The sequence below is a fragment of the Thunnus maccoyii genome, chromosome 4, assembly GCF_910596095.1.
Source record: "Thunnus maccoyii chromosome 4, fThuMac1.1, whole genome shotgun sequence".
Lineage (NCBI taxonomy): Eukaryota > Metazoa > Chordata > Actinopteri > Scombriformes > Scombridae > Thunnus > Thunnus maccoyii.
The window spans coordinates 16,771,935-16,784,790 of NC_056536.1; the positions used below are offsets into that span (position 1 = coordinate 16,771,935).

The 12,856-nt window shown below is 42.9% G+C and overlaps 1 protein-coding gene across 1 annotated transcript in view; it reads left to right on the top strand.

Moving 5' to 3' along the window:
- Positions 1 to 10,317: 10,317 nt before the first annotated feature.
- Positions 10,318 to 12,856, top strand: part of znf385a (zinc finger protein 385A) — a 38,097-nt gene continuing 35,558 nt past the window's right edge. Inside the window, exon 1 of the mRNA XM_042407794.1 lies at positions 10,318 to 10,421. The gene's annotated coding sequence lies outside the window, so the exon portion shown is untranslated. The remainder of the gene's footprint in view (positions 10,422 to 12,856) is intronic.

The following is a 12,856-nucleotide window of genomic DNA, read 5'->3' on the forward strand; positions in this document are numbered from 1 at the left end:
AGAGAAAATGGTGGTGGGGTGGGGGTTATCCTGAGGATGTTTGCATGAAGATGCCAATTTAGCAATGCGCTTCTATAACTTGGGGGCTCAATGATGGAGAGTAAAAAAGTATCAAAATTGATGCAGTAGAATATTGTTTTTTTTTCAATGCATTCTTCTTCCTTGTCAAAACCTGGAGCCTATATTCACCCAAAATGCAACTTGACCACTGATAGTCAGAGATTTGGGTGTGTTAGGTCATGCTAGTAGCGGCTAATGTATTTCTGGTAATCTCACTTCTTTTCTCACATCTGAATCAACATCCCCAGATTTTTTTCATTTTTAAAGTAGTTGTAGTTATGTCACTTGTGGCTAATGACATACTTTGCACTTCATACAACTTTTTTCACATATGCAGTAGTACTCCCCAAGACCTATAAACAGACTCTGATGGGTACAATCTGCGCACTTTAATGTGAAATGACAGTGTGTCCATAGAATAATGTGGCAACCTGGCTTTTATACAGTACCAGAATTGCAGACGTGTTTTAGTGCAAGCTCGGTGTACTTAATGGAGGATATGGCTGTGCCTTTTTGCGTTCTTGTGAGAGACAGAAAGCAGTATGCACTGCCTTGGTATTTCTCCAGTTTTTGTGCCCAGGTTTAAATTAAATTAGTGATGGAATTTGATGGGAAAAGACTTACTTCTTGTGTACTGTCTATAAAGCAAGGTGTTATCAACCAGTTGTGACATAATGCACTTTGTGCATTGTCGTTTCTAATATGAAAACCCCTTTACTCCCACATATTTTATTCCACTGCATGACACTACATTACATTCAAATGAATCCTGATAAGATATTAAAAAACAAAAAAACAAAAAAAACAACTTCATACAGCAAGGGTATCTGGACAGTTCATGCAGAAATTCTGATTGTTGTAGGACAAACAGTAGCAAATTTAATCTAATGAGTCAGGACTAATTGTGGCATGTTGACACTACTGAGAGTTCCCTTTTGCAATGTTGTGCAGATTTTGGATATGAGTACTTCTATGCTTGACATCTTTCATTGTCACCTGGTCTCCTTAGGATTGAAAATGTGCTGGTGCTGCACATCCTAGTCACACACACACAAACACACACACATACACACACATACACACACACACACACAAACACACGCACACTCACTCACCATGGTACCATTGGGCTGTCCTCCAATATTAATACACAAGGCTGACGATGCTGTGGGATTGCATTCATGTCACACTGTCACAGCGGAGCAGGGGAGAACAGAGAGGGGAATCAAGGGAGAGAGGAAGCGAGGCTAATTTTGGATGCGTGGCATGTGGAGTTAGGATAACCATCTTTTCTGCAGCTCTTCACCACCACCCTGTTTGTTCAATTACCATTTACTGCAGAGAAAGAGAGGGACACAGAGAAAGAGAGGAAGCGGGAGAGAGAGAGAGAGAGAAGGAGAGAGGCAACAGAGAAAAAGAAGAGCAGAGAGTAAGCAAGGGCGACGGAGGGAGAGGAGGGGGGGAGAAGAAGGGGGGGGGGGGGTGCTCAGTGATGCAGGGGATGAGGAAGTGGATGTGAAAGAGTTGGAGAGAATAGAGTGAGTACGAAATCAGAGGGGGAGACAGTAAAAGCAAAAACATTCTGTTCTCAGAGGTAGGGAGAGAGCAGAGACAAGGGTGAGATGTGGGGTGAGATGTGGTGCAGAGCAGACAAGAGGAAGAAGAGCAAACACGCCGTCACATAAACATGTCAGATGTAGTGTCATGTCCTTACAGTACATGACATGCTGTGCTTCAAAATACAAGCAGTACGTACAACACAATCTCGTCTGCTTTGCTTAACCTTGCACGTTAATAAACATAAAATCTCTACAGCATCATTTTCTTGTATAACAGCTCTGTACATACAGGGCTTCTGTTATGAGACGCTGCCACTGTTTTTGCTTTGATAAGTGTCATGGGCTGTGAGTGTAGCTTTAAAAAAAACCCTTATTCAAACAGACTATTCCCAGCTGTCTGCATGGGGTCCCAACCATGCCAAATTGAGATACACAGAGATGTAGCTCAATCCACCAGCTCCTCTCATCAATTCTCCCCCTCTTTTCTGCATCCCCCCTTTTTTAAATCCTAATCCCCCCCTCCCTATCTTTCTTCAACTTCCCCCCTCCCCTACAGTCTCTCACTCTCTCTCTCTCTTGCTGGCTGGCAGTGGCTCCAGTATACAGAGCAATTACAGAGATGATATCCACTGTCAGTCATCGGCTCACAGATGAAGCCGGGCCTCTTTAACATGCTAATGGAACGCCAGATTCAATCAGGCCTTTGTATGGCAGAGGGGAGGGCAGTGCTGCTCATTAAAAAATAAATCATAATAACAATGAGGCCCCAGCCGCAAAGGCAAGCAGCACCTAAGCTACGGCGTTGAACTCTATCTTCCTCTCTGCTCTCTCTGAAAACACTCCTGATCCGTCGTCCGTCTTTTCTACCCTTCCTGCTTTTTCCGTCTGATCTTAAGATACACCAAGCCGCTGACGAGCAGTGCTGGTGGTGTGGGGGTTTATGTCAGTGAGGAGGAGGAGGAGGAGGAGGAGGAGGTGGAGGTGGAAATCAGGCAGGGTGCGTGAGAGTACAGCTTCCTAAATCATCCGACAAACAAAAAGAGATTATGTCAAGTCAGCACTCTGTCCTCTCCACGTGTCTCAATCCTCACTCTGTTCTCACTGCCCAATGAGGTTTCTGGCATACATGCACACACGCACACACACACACACACACACACACACACACACACACACACACATCGTCTACATGGCTAATTTGTTTTCTTTCACTTCACCAGTTGGAGCACAAGGTCATCTCCAGGTCTTACATAAGGTCAAAACCACAAAAACAATTTGAGGATTTAATAGCAGGAACTGTTATTTGTTCACCCACTGAGACACACAAAAATACTATATTTACTGCGTGCCTGTAAGCACTTTATCAGAGGGCTCAGAGGTTGCCAGTTGCTCAAGGTTAAGTTTGATGTCTTGTTTAAAAGAGCACTTGAGCAATTTAGCATTGCACTTTCATAAAGCTGGGGGAAATGGCAAGAGACCAATTAAATTAGTAGTTGGATATTTTGGGAAATAAACTAATTCATTTTCTTGACAAGAGTTATATGAGGTACTGCTGATATCACTTTCATATATGTATGGTTATGTATGACTACCACCAGCAGCTGCTTAGCTTAATGTAGTTTACCTAAACAATTCCTTGGCCAGGAGCAGTGGATTCTTGTCATAACTTTGAGGTTATGATAGACTTCAGGAAGTCCATTTTTGCACTTCAATTTTTGTATAGATTAAACAAATGAGCTATTACATGTTAAATGAGCTGTAGAAGTGCTAGTTGGTGGACTTTGTCACACTTGACAAAGCCAGGTTAACTGTTTACAACCTTTGTGCAAAGCTAAGCTAACTGGCTACTGGTGGTATCTTATTATTTTTTTTATTATTTTTATTATTATTTACCATACACACATGAATGTGGTATCAATTTTCTCATCTAACTCTAAGCAAGAAAGCAAAGCATGTCCCAAAACTATTCCTTTTAAAAAACAATTGTCAAAACTGATGTAGGAGAGGTACCCTGACTTTTAGTTCCTAGCTACACTGCCGATAATGCAACTCAATCTTTTTTTTTTTAGACCTCTGATCTGGTAAATCCCACATCTTTAAAACTTCACACTTCCAGTCTGTAATGTGGAATGTCTGTTAAGTTTATATTCTCCAAACCCAAGATGAGGTAAACATAGCTCCCTCCAAAGCCACAGAGAACATTTACAACTGTTTTCCCAGGCAGAGAAGTACTTTGTGACTCTCCAGTTGTGGCCCAGTGTTGCCCACCACTGTATCCCTGCTACTGTGGTTGTAAATTATATTGTGAGTGAACACTTCTGTGACCATGCCCACAGTGTGTGCTTATAAGGTGCCCTTATACCTCAAGATGAAATGAATCCATTTTCGACCACAGGACAGAATATTTGCCTCAGCTATGTTTTGCTTCACGCGTGTGAATCTCTGATGTAATTCAGCTGTCACATTTAACAAGCATATTGCACCACATTCAGTGTCTGATAACCTCATTACTCTCATTACCATGCTGCTTTGGATAGATTTTCAAAAGCCCTGAGCTCCTTTCATCCATGGTACGCTTTGTTTAAGATCTCTCCATGGAGGTGTGATTCATGGATGCTCAGTTCCTCTTTATTCATCATACATCAACACTGGAGAATGTAAGTTTGTGTGTGTGCAAGCGTGTGTGTGTTTATGTCCACACGTCTATAGACCAGAGATTTATTACAGCCAAGATCAAGCAGAGCTCACTGAATAATGCATCACCTGCTATCATGGAAAAATATGCTGAATACAACTCAGCTGAACTTGAAGGTGTGGGAGGTGGTATGAAGAAGCATAAAGCTTGCTCTTAACTTAGCTTCTACGTATGAGACGACAGAAGGAAAACATTACTCTCTACTTTGACAAATGAGCTCAGGTCTGGTTCAAGGAGGTTCCCTCTTTCATAAAATGCGCTATGCCAGGGGAATTAGCATCCATAGAGACACTTTCTTTGTTTGTGCTCCACTCCAAGTCTCAATTAGAATACGTTAGCACACAATTTCAGCCCAGCGTTTTAAATTTCAGATCTTGTTTTAACCTTTAAAACTTCTTGGTGGCTTGCCCTGTTTCCCTGAGCATGCATACCTCCCCAGCTGCCTGCAGTTCTTTACACAAGAGAGGTGATGGATGCTGATTTAAACAAAAGTGTCATTTGTGGTCACAGCAATGACAAGTGACATTACAGAGGAGACCCCCGTAGCACTTAAAGAGATTGAGGCTGTGGTTAGATTGCCCAGGGATGAACAGAGAGCAGCATGTTAGAGGACATGCTTGTTCGTTAGACTACTACATATTCATAGACAATACACTGCAGGCCGTCAACCACATAAAGTCTCCTCCCCCACTCTATTAGGCTGATAGCATATTGCCCTCTACCCTCCTTGGGGAATGGAAGTCAATGAAATGGACTGACAAACACTAGGACAAGGGTACATTATGGTTGGTGTTCTTCAAAGAGCAAAGGTATACATATATTTTTAAATCCCCACATCCCCCTTCCGCCAACCCATCATGCCTCCTCCTTTTCTCTTCCCTGAGGCCTGAGGGTCTAATCTAAGAGAGAATCTGGTGCCTTTGTTGCTCTCCTCCAAAGTATTCGGGTTGATCCACCTGTTTGTGGCTGAGTGATAGAATTCCATACCTGAGGGCACAGGTTTCTGGGAGGTGCATGGGAATAAAATCGCTGGCTATTGTTCCACCTGGGTGTGTGACCACCGCCTCGAACAAGAGAAGGGGAGGAGATGGAAGAGAAATGTGGGTTTGGTTGGGGGTGGGGTAGTGTGTGGGGGGACAGCGAACAAGTGAGAGCAGATTTGAACAGGCTCCAGGGTGGAAAACAACGGACAACAGAGGACAGGTGGAAAGAGGGGGAGAGGCAGGAAGGGTACATGTTCTGGTGTGCTGCCTTCTCAGACAAAAAATGTCACCTTGTTCTTGCTCTTTTAATTTCTCCTCCTTTTTCTGGTTTTCTCTCTCCATCTCTTTCTTCATCCCTCTGTTCCTATTGCAGTGCACTGATGTATGGACAGTGTATTTTTCTCCCCTTTCTACCAGTGCCATAAGTCTAATCTTGCTCCGCTGCAGCGGATCAAAGCAATGCTCCGGTTCTTCCTCTACAGCATTCCAACAGTCCATCCATCATTGACTTAGACATTGCCCACAGCCAGTGACATTCATACACATCTTCACTGGACAGCCCTGTGATCATCTTACAAACCTGACTGGCCCTCAGCCAAGGGAGGAGTATTTATTACAAAAGAAAAATACATAAAAAGACAGAACCTGAGAGAGAAAGAGAGCAGACAGTAGGGAATTTAAAAGAGGACAAGAGAGATGAAGGGAAGGAATATGGAATCTGCTGTGAAGCTGTTTGTCTTTTTAGCTGCTGGATGAAAGTCAGTTTATTCCCAGTTAAGGTGCGCTCACTGAAACCAGTTGCTGGGCTTTATACAACTGCCCAAAACTTGTATCTACATGCAATATGGGAATTTCTTTCTTTTTTTCTTCATTTCGTGTGTGTCTAGTTTTTTCCCCTTGTAAGTGTGGACATACACAGACTATTAAAGCAATACTCCACTGAAAATCTTGCTTTTAAGTATCAATTACTTGTCATCTGTGGACATGAAAGGTGACATTGAAAAGATTATAGCTTGCTCCTCTGTGGGGGCCGGCAGCTTATGTAGTCAACTTGGATTCTCAGCAGTTACACCGGCTTCCAATGGTGGCCAAGAGTCATGGCAGAAAAAAGTGTCAAAATGTCCATAGAGACTTCTTAAACAACTTCAACAGCATAATCCATTTTCCATGGTCTATACATGCTAGTAGTAATAGCAAACTATAAACTTTTTAACCTTTTCAAGCCTAGAAGTGGTGAGTTTAACCTCAAAGGATAGATTTTTGATGGCCTATTCCTTTAAGGATCCGGATTTATATTAGAATTAAGGTTACATAAAATAGGGTTAGCTTATGTAACTGTGAGGGTTAGTGTTAGTGCTAAGGGTTGAAGTTAGGGACTGTAAGCCAGTGCCCTGACAAGGGTAACCACACAGGGGTGTGTGTGTTTGTGCATATTTGTGTGTTTATTTTGTGCTCTCATTGTGACCCTCTCTCTGTGTGTACACTGTGACAGTGCTGCATGCCCTGTCTCCACAGTCGGCCAGCATTGAGCGGCGCTGCGCTGTTCTCACTGTGTTCCCATCATCCTGGGCTGTCCCCTCCCATTAGCCCTGACAGCTATTTGTCTGTCATTACTGACCTCAAAACAGCACAAACACTCTCCGTCACCACACACACACACACACACGCATACGCACACGCACACGTACACGCACACACACACGCACACACACATTCACATACACGCTACACTGGCTGAACCTTGCACTGCAAAATCATTTTGTGCTGGAGCTATAGTTCAAACATAATTATATGCTATGCTTTCATCACTCTAGGTGCCATAGAGATAAATATCACTTTGGAATGCACTGAGACTGAGGCCAATTCAGACATATTTTCATTAAGTCTATTAATCCTGTCCTGAATGGGTTGGTGCAAGTTGCAACATGAAGCCCAGCGTACGGCTACTCTCCTGGAGCATCATCATTATTAGTGCTGTCATTGATTTAAGGTGGAACCAGAGACAAAGAGGATATCAGTCAAATGGGGGGAATAGAGCTGTATCATTTTACCGGCCCACCTTTATTGCCCTTGGATGAAGAGTTATTACAGATCCCATGTAAAAAGAAAGGGTTTGTCTTTGCAAACCTGATCTCAGCGCTGCAACATATCTACAGTTTGAATCAGGAAAGTCGCAACCTACTCTAAAGAGATCAGCCCACTAGATCTGTGTGCATGCATGTGCATGTCAGTGTGTGATCGTGTCTCTGTGTTTGTACGTACACAATCCCTCAACCCACGAGTAACAAAAGCTAACAGCCTCCAAAAGTTCAGTCGCTGCCGGACCAGGAGCCAGCAGGAGATTTATCTGAAGGATTAAGGGGTGTGCATCTGCTTCTGTGTCTCACGTGCATTTGCCCTAGTGTGTGCTTGGAGACTGTATTGTGGAGTTCTGGGCTGACAGGTGAGGTAGGCAGGGGTATCAGAGGCAGGCTGTCTTCATCCTCATTTCATCCCATTATTTTTACATCATACCTCCTCCCTTTGCTCCCATCTTTCTTTTCACTGTCTCTCTTGGAATCCCCAGTCAGCTCCTCTGTGTCTACCAAAGAGGCAGACTGGCAATTAAATCCTCCCAGCCTTGATTCAGCTACTTAGCAGAGATCAAGGTAGGATCTTTGAGTGGGGGGGGGGGGGGGTGGGGCCTGCCACTGCCACTGTCATATTATCTCACTAGGGTGTCATTACCATCCACTATCATTACACACAATACTCCCCTTTCGAAGAGACTGAAGGTTTACCCTGCCTTAAATAAAGTAATTCTCTGCGTAGTGTGTGTATGAGTTTGTTTTTTAGGAGCTGATATGTGTTTTGTGTTATTTGCTATTTGCTGGTGTGTGTATGTTTGTTATGGACAGTGCTTAAAGTGGAAAAAAGTTATATATATTACAATATATATTACAATATTACATTCTGAATTTCGACAGTGAATAAAAGATACTAGGAGATATTGCTGATGTTCACAACATAAATTTATTTCATCAAGGGGACAATCATTTCAATTATTAGAGTAAAAACTAATTGACTACACACTAGCTTCAGTGTATGAAGTCATCAGGCTGGGATGCCCTCAGTTCCTTGTATTCCCGCAAAATCCCTGGATACTTTCTCTTCTCTCTACTTTTAGTGTGTCACACAAACGAAGCACCTCTGAATCACCATGCTCTACTGTATGTCCAGTTGTCCTTCAGGCTATCAACACTAGCTTTGGTGTGTGGTGCAATGAAGTCATCAGGCCTGCAATGAATGAATTCAGTGAGGATATCACATTAAATGGTAAATTAATTCAGCATCACCTGTCATGTATTGCCCTTTGGAATAATGAAACACATCAGCAAAGTTGACAAATACTCATTGCCAAATACAGAAGAGGTAAACAAAAAAGTAGCCTAAACAGAAATATTAAATCTTACTCTGAAAAAATATTCTGTATGCACTGAATATTATTAGACAATAGTGATGATATCCATCAGAAGTAAAATGTTGGGTAGGATTCGACTTCTGAAGCTCTGTTGTGCCATTGTCTGACTCTGTTCGTGTTCTCTTTGTGTCCCTTTGGAGCCAGGCCAACATTAGTGTAAGGTTAATGTAACATTACTTAGACTAGCCACCAACAGAGAAAAGCAGGCAGGCGAGAGCGGGAACTCGTCAACGTCATATAGTGACCCCTGGGTAATGCAGTTTATTTAGGGCCATTATGAATCATCCAATGAACCTGATATAGAGAGGACAGAAAAGAATACCAGCAGCTTGTGATAAGTGCTGGTGTGCAAGAAAAAGTCACGCTAGCTACACCAAAGAGTAAAATTTAGAAGTGAGTACTGGCCCACTTTGAGCACTGGTTGTGGAAGGATGAAAGGGGGATGATGAACTCATTTGTCCTTTCACCTAAAAATGTAAACTATGCGTGTGAGACTTTAGAAGCTCTGATCCCTCATTGGAAGCTGTTTTAACTTTTCTTGACCTTCATTTGCTGCAGCATTTTTCATTCCAGTCACAGAGCAAAATACCACACGTGCTGCAGTCTGTACTTTACTTGTATCTTACAGTACAATGAAATTAGTAAAATTGCTGTTCTCCAAATTGGTAGGTTGGGTAAAATGTGAAAGACCTACAATTAGAGGGGAGGGTTTAACACTCTCCCTGATGCAGAAAAATGTACAGACACAAACATATTGTCTGTGCAGTTTGGCCACACTGACACTAACAAAAAACCAACAGAAACAAAGCCAGTATTCATCTGCAAGCTATTTAGTTAACCCATCATATTTCACTACTGGCACTGCACTGTAATAGGTTATTTGCAGTTTTGTGTGTGTGTGTGTTCATAAACATCTCTGCAGTGCATATATTTGGATTAAGGACTGAGACATGTTCTGACTAATACTTAGCACTGAGGTCTTGAGCAGCCACCACTGTATCATTTCACAGTAACTAAGCCCTCATAACCTATTTACACTACCTGATGTGCGCACAAGTGTGGATATTGTCAGAAAGACACACGCACACACATACCTTACATGCAACGTGAATGCAATCACAGAAGCCAACTAGCATTTGTGGCAATGAATCAAGTTTCAGCTTTCCCAGCTTTGCCTGCATAATCCTCCCATTAAAGCGTAGCATAACACCACCAGTTCCAGGCAGCAAATCAAACAGATCATTATCTCTATCCACCTACCTTGTGTGCATGTATTAACCCTCACAGGAAGCTAAAAATTAGCATACCATGATTAGAAAAGATGGTGGAGATAAAGTTTGGTAGGAGCATGCGGTTTTTATATTTAGTAATGATTTTCAGGCGCTAAAATAAGCATTTGGATTGGCTGCTTTGAAGTTTACAGAGGGGCTCAGCAGCACACTCTTGTGGTCACTTACAGTCAAACCAGCTCAGGTTTTTGGTGGTTTTGCATGCTTGGCATCAAGGTGAGAAGCCTCACTGTGTTGCACTCTGTTTCTGATGAAGCGTATCACTACCTGTGAGTCACCTGCTGCAAGTCCATACTTCAATCCTAGTAGAGACTGAGGCTATCTGGAGGCAGGCTGCTGCTGCCACAGCTGTCTGTGAATGGAGCGTCCAGGAAGGTAAGCAGCTCAGGATACAGCCGCCAGACAAACACTCAGGGCTAATGGCCTGTGCAGCGCTCTGTTCTGCAGGATCTTCAGGTGACAGCTGAGGCATCAGGCTGATCCTGTGCCTAAAATGAATCTGAGATAGTGTGAGAATGAGGATATGTGGAGGCTAACTTAAAACAGATTCATCTGCTTTATGACGGACACAGGTATGAATCCAGAGAGACATGTGAGTCAGAGGAATGCAGCCTTTTGATAGGCCTGACTGAATAAACCTCTATATGTGTAAACTTGGGTCCACTGAAGTGTAATGTCGATTTTGTCTTTTGGAACACTGTGTGTTTGTGTGTGCATGCACATACCTGTCTCTTTGATGTGTGTGTTCATGAATTTGTCTGTATCTGCTTACCTTAGTGTGTCTGTGTGCTATTTTCTTTGTGCATTTGAGCAGGGCTTTTAGTCAGGCTTGTGATCCCGTCGATTGTGCTTGTGGTCAGGTGAAAGGGAGGCACAGTGTCCTGTTGGGAATGAGACTGGAAGGGAATACTGAATGGAACATGGCCAAATTTTCATTCTTTCTCTCTCCCTCTTGTGTCCTGTGTCTGCACTCTGTCATGCTGCTTCCACTGCTGAAATAAATTGGCTATTCCTGTAGGCCTGTGCACAGCTGTGTACAGCACAGAATACACACTGAGCTGATCATGAGGGAGGCAAGGAACAAATGAGAGTAAGAGATGGTAAGAGAAATGGAGACAGACAGACAGCTGGCCAGCCATCCGTCACATATTATAACCCATATGAAACAGAAGACCGGCAGGGACATAACAGCAAAATCCAACAGCATTGCCTGACTACAAATACTTTAATCATAATAAGCCAGTCATTTTAGGTCATGGAGATTCTCCTATTCAGTAGTTATGAAATAGTCTGGCAACCCCGGTTTGTATCTCTGCCATGAATTAGACATTGTGCAGACAGCCACCATCGTCTGAACTGTCAGACTGGGTCTGAGGAGCTGCTAATGGTGTTTCTACAGTGTTTATGTGGTGTATTCTGATGTGTGTGCATGTGAGAGAGAGAGAAAGTGAAAAAAGTGATTTGACGAGGGAGACTATGTTGGGGGTTATGTTGAGGAAGCTCCCAGTGCAGCCCCTGGTCTCTTTAAATCATCTCACTGACTCAGAGCTCTCTCAATAATGTATACATAAGCCGAGGGCAGGTTTTCTCAGGATTTAGAGCCGGCAGTTAGTTTGAAATCTCAATGTGCTGCACACATCAGGTCGATAAAGTAAATTATGAACGCTGCACACTTAATCACTAAAGCTGCTGCTTGGCACAAAACTTCGAGATGCCAAAAAATATTTCTTAGTTGTCATTTCATCATATTAATCCCAGTCAGGGGCTTTATTATCAAATGTATTGAATCTTATCAGCATTTGTGTTGGTGATATTACAACATCAAACGTATCGGCAGCACTGGCTATAAATTGAGTGCAGTCCTGATGTCTCCCTCCCCTCTGGGCCATGTGGAGGACAGGTGCCCGCTTCATGGACCAGCAGAAAGGCAAGTTGGCAGTCTGACTGTTACCACCTCCTTCTCCCTGCCTCTGCTGCCAACAACTCTGGCACATCTGTGCCTGTCCAGCGTGCCTTGTGCCAGCTACCCTGCTCCCATTGTTCTCTCCTGAATGCACCCAACGCCCATGGGAAAGAAGGCTGAACACAGTGTGGCACAACCTACACAGCCTGTTAGATAATCTCAAGACATGAAAAGATTCTCTTAGCCTAGATTCTAGAAACAGCTTTTTGTCTTGCAGCATAGGCAAGGAAAACACCCGAAGGTGATTTCCATAAGATTCTTCCTCTATCAGATTTTGTTTCCAACGGCAGAGTTAGACATTCACTGGAGTGATCACAATCTCGCATGAGCATAATGCTGTTATATAATATTGATGAGATATGTTATAATATACAAAACAGTATATTTATTTTCATGTGAAAATAATCAAATCTCAAACTTTTAACATCATAATTTTACTTCATTTGATTGATTATGAGGTTCTCAATGAATCTGGAATAGTTTCTGATTTGTTGAATTCACTATCATTAGGATGCTGCATCCTATCATGACTATTGCTTGAGATGGGAAAAAGAGACACAGGAAACACAGAACATATGAAAATCTTACACCGTCATATTGCTGTGATCCTCCATCTGTTATTTGCAGTTTCCTTGTGTGTTATTTGGCTCCAGTCGTCAAAACCCCCCACACACGCACACACATGAAGTTAGGGACTTAAAATGTGTCCCGTGGAGAAATAGGATTGGGGAGCACTGATTCGTGTGTGTGTATGCATGTATGCACTTTGTGAGTGGGGGCATGGATGTGGCCAATAGCAGATTTATCAGGGCCGTGCAGGCTGGCGAATTATTCCAAACAGGAGAAT